The following is an 11,993-nucleotide window of genomic DNA, read 5'->3' as shown; positions in this document are numbered from 1 at the left end:
CAAACCACCATATATGGGTATATAGGGCCAAAGGGTGGGGAGAGCATCATCAAACCACCATATATGGGTATATAGGGCCAAAGGGTGGGGAGAGCATCATCAAACCACCATATATGGGTATATAGGGCCAAAGGGTGGGGAGAGCATCATCAAACCACCATATATGGGCATATAGGGCCAAAGGGTGGGGAGAGCATCATCAAACCACCATATATGGGTATATAGGGCCAAAGGGTGGGGAGAGCATCATCAAACCACCATATATGGGCATATAGGGCCAAAGGGTGGGAGAGCATCATCAAACCACCATATATGTGTATATAGGGCCAAAGGCTGTGGAGAGCATCACGAAACCAACATATATGGGTGTATAGGGCCAAAGGGTGGGGAGAGCATCATCAAACCACCATATATGGGCATATAGGGCCAAAGGGTGGGGAGAGCATCATCAAACCACCATATATGGGCATATAGGGCCAAAGGGTGGGGAGAGCATCATCAAACCACCATATACGGGTATAAAGGGCCAAAGGGTGAGGAGAGCATGATCAAACCACCATATATAGGTATATAGTTGCAAAGGGTGGGGAGAGCATCATCAAACCACCATATATGGGTATATAGGGCCAAAGGGTGGGGAGAGCATCATCAAACCACCATATATGGGTATATAGGGCCAAAGGGTGGGGAGAGCATCATCAAACCACCATATATGGGTATATAGGGCCAAAGGGTGGGGAGAGCATCATCAAACCACCATATATGGGTATAAAGGGCCAAAGGGTTGGGAGACCTCTTCAAACCACCATATATGGGTATATAGGGCCAAAGGGTGGGGAGACCATCATCAAACCACCATATAAGGGTATAAAGGGCCAAAGGGATGGGAGACCTCATCAAACCACCATATATGGGTATATAGGGCCAAAGGGTGGGGAGAGCATCATCAAACCACCATATATGGGTATATAGGGCCAAAGGGTGGGGAGAGCATCATCAAACCACCATATATGGGTATATAGGACCAAAGGGTGGGGAGAGCATCATCAAACCACCATATATGGGTATATAGGGCCAAAGGGTGGGGAGAGCATCATCAAACCACCATATATGGGTATATAGGGCCAAAGGGTGGGGAGAGCATCATCAAACCACCATATATGGGTATATAGGGCCAAAGGGTGGGGAGAGCATCATCAAACCACCATATATGGGTATATAGGGCCAAAGGGTGGGGAGAGCATCATCAAACCACCATATATGGGTATATAGGGCCAAAGGGTGGGGAGAGCATCATCAAACCACCATATATGGGTATATAGGGCCAAAGGGTGGGGAGAGCATCATCAAACCACCATATATGGGTATATAGGGCCAAAGGGTGGGGAGAGCATCATCAAACCACCATATATGGGTATATAGGGCCAAAGGGTGGGGAGAGCATCATCAAACCACCATATATGGGTATATAGGGCCAAAGGGTGGGGAGAGCATCAACAAACCACCATATATGGGTATATAATGCCAAAGGCTGTGGAGAGCATCATCAAACCACCATATATGGGTATATAGGGCCAAAGGGTGGGGAGAGCATCATCAAACCACCATATATGGGTATATAGGGCCAAAGGGTGGGGAGAGCATCAACAAACCACCATATATGGGTATATAGGGCCAAAGGGTGGGGAGAGCATCATCAAACCACCATATATGGGTATATAGGGCCAAAGGGTGGGGAGAGCATCATCAAACCACCATATATGGGTATATAGGGCCAAAGGGTGGGGAGAGCATCATCAAACCACCATATATGGGTATATAGGGCCAAAGGGTGGGGAGAGCATCATCAAACCACCATATATGGGTATATAGGGCCAAAGGGTGGGGAGAGCATCATCAAACCACCATATATGGGTATATAGGGCCAAAGGGTGGGGAGAGCATCATCAAACCACCATATATGGGTATATAGGGCCAAAGGGTGGGGAGAGCATCATCAAACCACCATATATGGGTATATAGGGCCAAAGGGTGGGGAGAGCACCATCAAACCAACATGTATGGGTATATAGGGCCAAAGGGTGGGGAGAGCATCATCAAAGCCCCATATCTGGGTATATAGGACCAAAGGGTGGGGAGAGCATCATCAAACCACCATATATGGGTATATAGGGCCAAAGGGTGGGGAGAGCAGCATCAAACCACCATATATGGGTATATAGGGCCAAAGGGTGGGGAGAGCATCATCAAACCACCATATATGGGTATATAGGGCCAAAGGGTGGGGAGAGCATCATCAAACCACCATATATGGGTATATAGGGCCAAAGGGTGGGGAGAGCATCATCAAACCACCATATATGGGTATATAAGGCCAAAGGGTGGGGAGAGCATCATCAAACCACCATATATGGGTATATAGGGCCAAAGGGTGGGGAGAGCATCATCAAACCACCATATATGGGTATATAGGCCAAAGGGTGGGGAGAGCATCATCAAACCACCATATATGGGTATATAGGGCCAAAGGGTGGGGAGAGCATCATCAAACCACCATATATGGGTATATAGGGCCAAAGGGGGGGGAGAGCATCATCCAACCACCATATATGGGTATATAGGGCCAAAGGGTGGGGAGAGCATCATCAAACCACCATATATGGGTATATAGGGCCAAAGGGTGGGGAGAGCATCATCAAACCACCATATCTGGGTATATAGGGCCAAAGGGTGGGGAGAGCATCATCAAACCACCATATATGGGTATATAGGGCCAAAGGGTGGGGAGAGCATCATCAAACCACCATATATGGGTATATAGGGCCAAAGGGTGGGGAGAGCATCATCAAACCACCATATATGGGTATATAGGGCCAAAGGGTGGGGAGAGCATCATCAAACCACCATATATGGGTATATAGGGCCAAAGGGTGGGGAGAGCATCATCAAACCACCATATATGGGTATATAGGGCCAAAGGGTGGGGAGAGCATCATCAAACCACCATATATGGGTATATAGGGCCAAAGGGTGGGGAGAGCATCAACAAACCACCATATATGGGTATATAGGGCCAAAGGGTGGGGAGAGCATCATCAAACCACCATATATGGGTATATAGGGCCAAAGGGTGGGGAGAGCCTCATCAAACCACCATACATGGGTATATAGGGCCAATGGGTGGGGAGAGCATCATCAAACCACCATATATGGGTATATAGGGCCAAAGGGTGGGGAGAGCATCATCAAACCACCATATATGGGTATATAGGGCCAAAGGGTGGGGAGAGCATCATCAAACCACCATATATGGGTATATAGGGCCAAAGGGTGGGGAGAGCATCATCAAACCACCATATATGGGTATATAGGGCCAAAGGGTGGGGAGAGCATCATCAAACCACCATATATGGGTATATAGGGCCAAAGGGTGGGGAGAGCATCATCAAACCACCATATATGGGTATATAGGGCCAAAGGGTGGGGAGAGCATCATCAAACCACCATATATGGGTATATAGGGCCAAAGGGTGGGGAGAGCATCATCAAACCACCATATATGGGTATATAGGGCCAAAGGGTGGGGAGAGCATCATCAAACCACCATATATGGGTATATAGGGCCAAAGGGTGGGGAGAGCATCAACAAACCACCATATATGGGTATATAGGGCCAAAGGGTGGGGAGAGCATCATCAAACCACCATATATGGGTATATAGGGCCAAAGGGTGGGGAGAGCATCATCAAACCACCATATATGGGTATATAGGGCCAAAGGGTGGGGAGAGCATCATCAAACCACCATATATGGGTATATAGGGCCAAAGGGTGGGGAGAGCATCATCAAACCACCATATATGGGTATATAGGGCCAAAGGGTGGGGAGAGCATCATCAAACCACCATATATGGGTATATAGGGCCAAAGGGTGGGGAGAGCATCAACAAACCACCATATATGGGTATATAGGGCCAAAGGGTGGGGAGAGCATCATCAAACCACCATATATGGGTATATAGGGCCAAAGGGTGGGGAGAGCATCATCAAACCACCATATATGGGTATATAGGGCCAAAGGGTGGGGAGAGCATCATCAAACCACCATATATGGGTATATAGGGCCAAAGGGTGGGGAGAGCATCATCAAACCACCATATATGGGTATATAGGGCCAAAGGGTGGGGAGAGCATCATCAAACCACCATATATGGGTATATAGGGCCAAAGGGTGGGGAGAGCATCATCAAACCACCATATATGGGTATATAGGGCCAAAGGGTGGGGAGAGCATCATCAAACCACCATATATGGGCATATAGGGCCAAAGGGTGGGGAGAGCATCAACAAACCACCATATATGGGTATATAGGGCCAAAGGGTGGGAGAGCATCAACAAACCACCATATATGGGCATATAGCAACAAAGGGTGGGGTGAGCATCAACAAACCACCATATATGGGTATATAGGGCCAAAGGGTGGGGAGAGCATCATCAAACCACCATATATGGGCATATAGGGCCAAAGGGTGGGGAGAGCATCATCAAACCACCATATATGGGTATATAGGGCCAAAGGGTGGGGAGAGCATCATCAAACCACCATATATGGGTATATAGGGCCAAAGGGTGGGGAGAGCATCATCAAACCACCATATATGGGTATATAGGGCCAAAGGGTGGGGAGAGCATCATCAAACCACCATATATGGGTATATAGGGCCAAAGGGTGGGGAGAGCATCATCAAACCACCATATATGGGTATATAGGGCCAAAGGGTGGGGAGAGCATCATCAAACCACCATATATGGGTATATAGGGCCAAAGGGTGGGGAGAGCATCATCAAACCACCATATATGGGTATATAGGGCCAAAGGGTGGGGAGAGCATCATCAAACCACCATATATGGGTATATAGGGCCAAAGGGTGGGGAGAGCATCATCAAACCACCATATATGGGTATATAGGGCCAAAGGGTGGGGAGAGCATCATCAAACCACCATATATGGGTATATAGGGCCAAAGGGTGGGGAGAGCATCATCAAACCACCATATATGGGTATATAGGGCCAAAGGGTGGGGAGAGCATCATCAAACCACCATATATGGGTATATTGGGCCAAAGGGTGGGGAGAGCATCATCAAACCACCATATATGGGTATATAGGGCCAAAGGGTGGGGAGAGCATCATCAAACCACCATATATGGGTATATAGGGCCAAAGGGTGGGGAGAGCATCATCAAACCACCATATATGGGTATATAGGGCCAAAGGGTGGGGAGAGTATCATCAAACCACCATATATGGGTATATAGGGCCAAAGGGTGGGGAGAGCATCATCAAACCACCATATATGGGTATATAGGGCCAAAGGGTGGGGAGAGCATCATCAAACCACCATATATGGGTATATAGGGCCATAGGGTGGGGAGAGCATCATCAAACCACCATATATGGGTATATAGGGCCAAAGGGTGGGGAGAGCATCATCAAACCACCATATATGGGTATATAGGGCCAAAGGGTGGGGAGAGCATCATCAAACCACCATATATGGGTATATAGGGCCAACGGGTGGGGAGAGCATCATCAAACCACCATATATGGGTATATAGGGCCAAAGGGTGGGGAGAGCATCATCAAACCACCATATATGGGTATATAGGGCCAAAGGGTGGGGAGAGCATCATCAAACCACCATATATGGGTATATAGGGCCAAAGGGTGGGGAGAGCATCATCAAACCACCATATATGGGTTTATAGGGCCAAAGGGTGGGGAGAGCATCATCAAACCACCATATATGGGTATATAGGGCCAAAGGGTGGGGAGAGCATCATCAAACCACCATATATGGGTATATAGGGCCAAAGGGTGGGGAGAGCATCATCAAACCACCATATATGGGTATATAGGGCCAAAGGGTGGGGAGAGCATCATCAAACCACCATATATGGGTATATAGGGCCAAAGGGTGGGGAGAGCATCATCAAACCACCATATATGGGTATATAGGGCCAAAGGGTGGGGAGAGCATCATCAAACCACCATATATGTGTTTATAGGGCCAAAGGGTGGGGAGAGCATCATCAAACCACCATATATGGGTATATAGGGCCAAAGGGTGGGGAGAGCATCATCAAACCACCATTTATGTGTATATAGGGCCAAAGGGTGGGGAGAGCATCATCAAACCACCATATATGGGCATATAGGGCCAAAGGGTGGGGAGAGCATCATCAAACCACCATATATGAGTATATAGGGCCAAAGGGTGGGGAGAGCATCATCAAACCACCATATATGGGTATATAGGGCCAAAGGGTGGGGAGAGCATCATCAAACCACCATATATGGGTATATAGGGCCAAAGGGTGGGGAGAGCATCATCAAACCACCATATATGGGTATATAGGGCCAAAGGGTGGGGAGAGCATGATCAAACCACCATATATGGGTATATAGGGCCAAAGGGTGGGGAGAGCATCATCAAACCACCATATATGGGTATATAGGGCCAAAGGGTGGGGAGAGCATCATCAAACCACCATATATGGGTATATAGGGCCAAAGGGTGGGGAGAGCATCATCAAACCACCATATATGGGTATATAGGGCCAAAGGGTGGGGAGAGCATCATCAAACCACCATATATGGGTATATAGGGCCAAAGGGTGGGGAGAGCATCATCAAACCACCATATATGGGTATATAGGGCCAAAGGGTGGGGAGAGCATCATCAAACCACCATATATGGGTATATAGGGCCAAAGGGTGGGGAGAGCATCATCAAACCACCATATATGGGTATATAGGGCCAAAGGGTGGGGAGAGCATCATCAAACCACCATATATGGGTATATAGGGCCAAAGGGTGGGAGAGCATCATCAAACCACCATATATGGGTATATAGGGCCAAAGGGTGGGGAGAGCATCATCAAACCACCATATATGGGTATATAGGGCCAAAGGGTGGGGAGAGCATCATCAAACCACCATATATGGGTATATAGGGCCAAAGGGTGGGGAGAGCATCATCAAACCACCATATATGGGTATATAGGGCCAAAGGGTGGGGAGAGCATCATCAAACCACCATATATGGGTATATAGGGCCAAAGGGTGGGGAGAGCATCATCAAACCACCATATATGGGTATATAGGGCCAAAGGGTGGGGAGAGCATCATCAAACCACCATATATGGGCATATAGGGCCAAAGGGTGGGGAGAGCATCATCAAACCACCATATATGGGTATATAGGGCCAAAGGGTGGGGAGAGCATCATCAAACCACCATATATGGGCATATAGGGCCAAAGGGTGGGGAGAGCATCATCAAACCACCATATATGGGTATATAGGGCCAAAGGGTGGGGAGAGCATCATCAAACCACCATATATGGGTATATAGGGCCAAAGGGTGGGGAGAGCATCATCAAACCACCATATATGGGCATATAGGGCCAAAGGGTGGGGAGAGCATCATCAAACCACCATATATGGGTATATAGGGCCAAAGGGTGGGGAGAGCATCATCAAACCACCATATATGGGCATATAGGGCCAAAGGGTGGGGAGAGCATCATCAAACCACCATATATGGGTATATAGGGCCAAAGGGTGGGGAGAGCATCATCAAACCACCATATATGGGCATATAGGGCCAAAGGGTGGGGAGAGCATCATCAAACCACCATATATGGGTATATAGGGCCAAAGGGTGGGGAGAGCATCATCAAACCACCATATATGGGTATATAGGGCCAAAGGGTGGGGAGAGCATCATCAAACCACCATATATGGGTATATAGGGCCAAAGGGTGGGGAGAGCATCATCAAACCACCATATATGGGTATATAGGGCCAAAGGGTGGGGAGAGCATCATCAAACCACCATATATGGGTATATAGGGCCAAAGGGTGGGGAGAGCATCATCAAACCACCATATATGGGTATATAGGGCCAAAGGGTGGGGAGAGCATCATCAAACCACCATATATGGGTATATAGGGCCAAAGGGTGGGGAGAGCATCATCAAACCACCATATATGGGTATATAGGGCCAAAGGGTGGGGAGAGCATCATCAAACCACCATATATGGGTATATAGGGCCAAAGGGTGGGGAGAGCATCATCAAACCACCATATATGGGTATATAGGGCCAAAGGGTGGGGAGAGCATCATCAAACCACCATATATGGGTATATAGGGCCAAAGGGTGGGGAGAGCATCATCAAACCACCATATATGGGTATATAGGTCCAAAGGGTGGGGAGAGCATCATCAAACCACCATATATGGGTATATAGGGCCAAAGGGTGGGGAGAGCATCATCAAACCACCATATATGGGTATATCGGGCCAAAGGGTGGGGAGAGCATCATCAAACCACCATATATGGGTATATAGGGCCAAAGGGTGGGGAGAGCATCATCAAACCACCATATATGGGTATATAGGGCCAAAGGGTGGGGAGAGCATCATCAAACCACCATATATGGGTATATAGGGCCAAAGGGTGGGGAGAGCATCATCAAACCACCATATATGGGTATATAGGGCCAAAGGGTGGGGAGCATCATCAAACCACCATATATGGGTATATAGGGCCAAAGGGTGGGGAGAGCATCATCAAACCACCATATATGGGTATATAGGGCCAAAGGGTGGGGAGAGCATCATCAAACCACCATATATGGGTATATAGGGCCAAAGGGTGGGGAGAGCATCATCAAACCACCATATATGGGTATATAGGGCCAAAGGGTGGGAGAGCATCATCAAACCACCATATATGGGTATATAGGGCCAAAGGGTGCGGAGAGCATCATCAAACCACCATATATGGGTATATAGGGCCAAAGGGTGGGGAGAGCATCATCAAACCACCATATATGGGTATATAGGGCCAAAGGGTGGGGAGAGCATCATCAAACCACCATATATGGGTATATAGGGCCAAAGGGTGGGGAGAGCATCATCAAACCACCATATATGGGTATATAGGGCCAAAGGGTGGGGAGAGCATCATCAAACCACCATATATGGGTATATAGGGCCAAAGGGTGGGGAGAGCATCATCAAACCACCATATATGGGTATATAGGGCCAAAGGGTGGGGAGAGCATCATCAAACCACCATATATGGGTATATAGGGCCAAAGGGTGGGGAGAGCATCATCAAACCACCATATATGGGTATATAGGGCCAAAGGGTGGGGAGAGCATCATCAAACCACCATATATGGGCATATAGGGCCAAAGGGTGGGGAGAGCATCATCAAACCACCATATATGGGTATATAGGGCCAAAGGGTGGGGAGAGCATCATCAAACCACCATATATGGGTATATTGGGCCAAAGGGTGGGGAGAGCATCATCAAACCACCATATATGGGTATATAGGGCCAAAGGGTGGGGAGAGCATCATCAAACCACCATATATGGGTATATAGGGCCAAAGGGTGGGGAGAGCATCATCAAACCACCATATATGGGTATATAGGGCCAAAGGGTGGGGAGAGCATCATCAAACCACCATATATGGGTATATAGGGCCAAAGGGTGGGGAGAGCATCATCAAACCACCATATATGGGTATATAGGGCCAAAGGGTGGGGAGAGCATCATCAAACCACCATATATGGGTATATAGGGCCAAAGGGTGGGGAGAGCATCATCAAACCACCATATATGGTTATATAGGGCCAAAGGGTGGGGAGAGCATCATCAAACCACCATATATGGGTATATAGGGCCAAATGGTGGGGAGAGCATCATCAAACCACCATATATGGGTATATAGGGCCAAAGGGTGGGGAGAGCATCATCAAACCACCATATATGGGTATATAGGGCCAAAGGGTGGGGAGAGCATCATCAAACCACCTTATATGGGTATATAGGGCCAAAGGGTGGGGAGAGCATCATCAAACCACCATATATGGGTATATAGGGCCAAAGGGTGGGGAGAGCATCATCAAACCACCATATATGGGTATATAGGGCCAAAGGGTAGGGAGAGCATCATCAAACCACCATATATGGGTATATAGGGCCAAAGGGTGGGGAGAGCATCATCAAACCACCATATATGGGTATATAGGGCCAAAGGGTGGGGAGAGCATCATCAAACCACCATATATGGGTATATAGGGCCAAAGGGTGGGGAGAGCATCATCAAACCACCATATATGGGTATATAGGGCCAAAGGGTGGGGAGAGCATCATCAAACCACCATATATGGGTATATAGGGCCAAAGGGTGGGGAGAGCATCATCAAACCACCATATATGGGTATATAGGGCCAAAGGGTGGGGAGAGCATCATCAAACCACCATATATGGGTATATAGGGCCAAAGGGTGGGGAGAGCATCATCAAACCACCATATATGGGTATATAGGGCCAAAGGGTGGGGAGAGCATCATCAAACCACCATATATGGGCATATAGGGCCAAAGGGTGGGGAGAGCATCATCAAACCACCATATATGGGTATATAGGGCCAAAGGGTGGGGAGAGCATCATCAAACCACCATATATGGGTATATAGGGCCAAAGGGTGGGGAGAGCATCATCAAACCACCATATATGGGTATATAGGGCCAAAGGGTGGGGAGAGCATCATCAAACCACCATATATGGGTATATAGGGCCAAAGGGTGGGGAGAGCATCATCAAACCACCATATATGGGCATATAGGGCCAAAGGGTGGGGAGAGCATCATCAAACCACCATATATGGGTATATAGGGCCAAAGGGTGGGGAGAGCATCATCAAACCACCATATATGGGTATATAGGGCCAAAGGGTGGGGAGAGCATCATCAAACCACCATATATGGGTATATAGGGCCAAAGGGTGGGGAGAGCATCATCAAACCACCATATATGGGTATATAGGGCCAAAGGGTGGGGAGAGCATCATCAAACCACCATATATGGGTATATAGGGCCAAAGGGTGGGGAGAGCATCATCAAACCACCATATATGGGTATATAGGGCCAAAGGGTGGGGAGAGCATCATCAAACCACCATATATGGGTATATAGGGCCAAAGGGTGGGGAGAGCATCATCAAACCACCATATATGGGTATATATGGCCAAAGGGTGGGAGAGCATCAACAAACCACCATATATGGGCATATAGGGCCAAAGGGTGGGGAGAGCATCATCAAACCACCATATATGGGTATATAGGGCCAAAGGGTGGGGAGAGCATCATCAAACCACCATATATGGGTATATAGGGCCAAAGGGTGGGGAGAGCATCATCAAACCACCATATATGGGTATATAGGGCCAATGGGTGGGGAGAGCATCATCAAACCACCATATATGGGTATATAGGGCCAAAGGGTGGGGAGAGCATCATCAAACCACCATATATGGGTATATAGGGCCAAAGGGTGGGGAGAGCATCATCAAACCACCATATATGGGTATATAGGGCCAAAGGGTGGGGAGAGCATCATCAAACCACCATATATGGGTATATAGGGCCAAAGGGTGGGGAGAGCATCATCAAACCACCATATATGGGTATATAGGGCCAAAGGGTGGGGAGAGCATCATCAAACCACCATATATGGGTATATAGGGCCAAAGGGTGGGGAGAGCATCATCAAACCACCATATATGGGTATATAGGGCCAAAGGGTGGGGAGAGCATCATCAAACCACCATATATGGGAATATAGGGCCAAAGGGTGGGGAGAGCATCATCAAACCACCATATATGGGTATATAGGGCCAAAGGGTGGGGAGAGCATCATCAAACCACCATATATGGGTATATAGGGCCAAAGGGTGGGGAGAGCATCATCAAACCACCATATATGGGTATATAGGGCCAAAGGGTGGGGAGAGCATCATCAAACCACCATATATGGGTATATAGGGCCAAAGGGTGGGGAGAGCATCATCAAACCACCATATATGGGTATATAGGGCCAAAGGGTGGGGAGAGCATCATCAA

The sequence above is a fragment of the Python bivittatus genome, unplaced genomic scaffold (genome assembly GCF_059951505.1).
Source record: "Python bivittatus isolate LINGU-HERP-01145 unplaced genomic scaffold, Pbiv_v1 ctg000110_np1212, whole genome shotgun sequence".
NCBI classification, from domain to species: domain Eukaryota; kingdom Metazoa; phylum Chordata; class Lepidosauria; order Squamata; family Pythonidae; genus Python; species Python bivittatus.
This window is presented reverse-complemented; position numbering follows the sequence as displayed.